Here is a 2,275-nt window from a genome sequence, read left to right as displayed (position 1 = left end):
CAGAGTGGTGATTGTAGGAACAGTGGAAAGATGAACCATGACGGCTTTTCATATATAATTTTTTTTGCCAGACTATGGATTGATTCATGAAATGCCTGGTTTAACCTTGCCTAATTAACATTGCATTATGGGTATTAACATTTAATTTACAGTGATTTACTGTACATTTTGAATTTGCGGTAAACTGTTCGATTTTACTACATTTCTACAGTTACTTACCATAAAATGCCCAGTAAAATACCATTATTTTGTGTTCCGGTTTTTATTATTACTGTATTATGCATTGCATTGTGTGTGGTAACATTTAATTTACAGTGATTTACTGTATTTGTTTGACTTTGCGGTAGTCTGCTGTAAAGCAACAGCAGTAATGCTATTGTAGTTGAATAAGACAGACTTAAATAAAATTGTTAGTTTATGTTATAGAAGCATAGAAATTAAATATCTCTATAAAGTTAAATTATTTCATTTTAAAGAGATATTTTACATTTGATTTATTATGCTTTTAGCAGTGAAGGTAATTTAAAAATGTGGCATGCTTTTCGGCAGTGTAAATAACTTATTGAGAGTTGTAGAGACAAACAAGAAAGGGATTACGGATATAAATGCTTGACCGCCATATTTGACCTCTGACCTCACGACTTCAAAAGAATAGCGGGTACTTCAAAGGTGTTGAAAGAAGTAGCGGCTCGAGACATCAAAGGAGTACCGCTTTGGTCCGTGCGCAGCAGAGTCCGGTCACACACACTACTCAGAGAGAGCTGGAGCAGCGTTAAGGTAAGATCAATCTTTGCTAATTCTGTGACATTAAAATCTCTGCTGATAAGCCTTCGCAAGTGGCGATGTTAGCTTACCAACCTGAGTCATAGCTAGGCTAGAGCTAGCTGTTAACTAGCTCCCCCCCCCGAAGGAAAACTTAGTCTCGCTCCAGCCTAACATTTCCCCCGTGGTTAGGATTAGCTAGCTATAATTACGACGTTTGGTAAAGCTAACACAACTCGTTTTACATGCGCTGTTCGGGTCGTCTTTTTTACTTCACTGTCAGATCATTGCCTGAAATACAATGTAGCCCACATTCTGGAAGTTTAAGGTCGGTTGCTGCTAGCTTTTGAGCTAGCTGTTGCTGCATTTTGGCTAACATTACCTCCGGTTGATGCTAACGTTATGTTCCCGATTCTGTTGGTTGGTTTGTCAGTGTTTTATAATGATTAAGCAAAACTTATTACAGCTAATATTATAGGCCTATCGTAGGGTAAGCGGTTATGTTAGTGGAGGTAAAGTTAACATTAAACCGTTACCTTTACATTTGCCCATCTAGATAACATTAAGCTGTGTCTTTTTAAAAAAAAAACACCCATTCTACATGTCGGGTGAGAGGAAAAGCGTCTTTAGGTAACATTAATGTGGTGGATGAAAAAAAAAAAAGAAACTTTGTATTTTTTTTTAGCTAAAAAAGACGTGTGGTAAATTTATTTCAATGTTACCCACATTTAGCTCTAGTATTGGTGGAAAATTCAGTGTCTCCAGCATTTATGGAGAGCAGTTTTTTGTCTTAGCTAAAGAGTGTGTAACTCAAAGAATATGGTGTTAGGAGTTGAGTCTCTAGCTACCATGGTTTATGGGGGAAAGGAAAAGTAAAATTTAAAAATGTATTTTCCTATCCTCTTTTAAATTTGACAGATTGTTTTAACAAATTATTTAAGGACTCTGTATAATGGCAAAGTGATTAACTTTTAATACATCACATAACTTTCTGTGTTATTTTAACAATATAAGAGTTACCTACATTATACTGGTTACCTGCATACTAATGCATGCTATGAATTTTTTTATCTTGTTGTAATTGTGTTAAATATACATTTTCATTGTTACAAATGTAGAACAACAACCAGTGACTAGAACAACTGAGAGAGACGGGAGGAAGAAGAAAGCATGAAGAAGGTCTGACCCCATGACCCACCGGAGCACATGATCCCTTTCAACAATCTATCATCATACAACAAAAAGTATGTAAAGGTGTACGTTTTGCAACCTGTGTGCTCCAGAATTAGGAATATTCTGTAGACATGTTAAAAAACATCAGCACATGGCAAACTATAGGTTTGCACGTGGAAATGAGCAATGTTCCACTTCCTTTGACCCTTGTGTTGTCTTGCCGTTAACCATAAACTTGCCCTTCCATGTCATAAATTAATATTTTTTTATGCTTTTCCCATGTTTTTGTCACTTTCTCTGATTTATTTTTCACTTTTTCCATGGTTTTGGCACTTTTTTA

The sequence above is a fragment of the Etheostoma cragini genome, unplaced genomic scaffold, assembly GCF_013103735.1.
Source record: "Etheostoma cragini isolate CJK2018 unplaced genomic scaffold, CSU_Ecrag_1.0 ScbMSFa_849, whole genome shotgun sequence".
NCBI lineage: Eukaryota > Metazoa > Chordata > Actinopteri > Perciformes > Percidae > Etheostoma > Etheostoma cragini.
The sequence above is the reverse complement of the archived record's forward strand: the minus strand, read 5'-3'. Positions refer to the sequence as shown.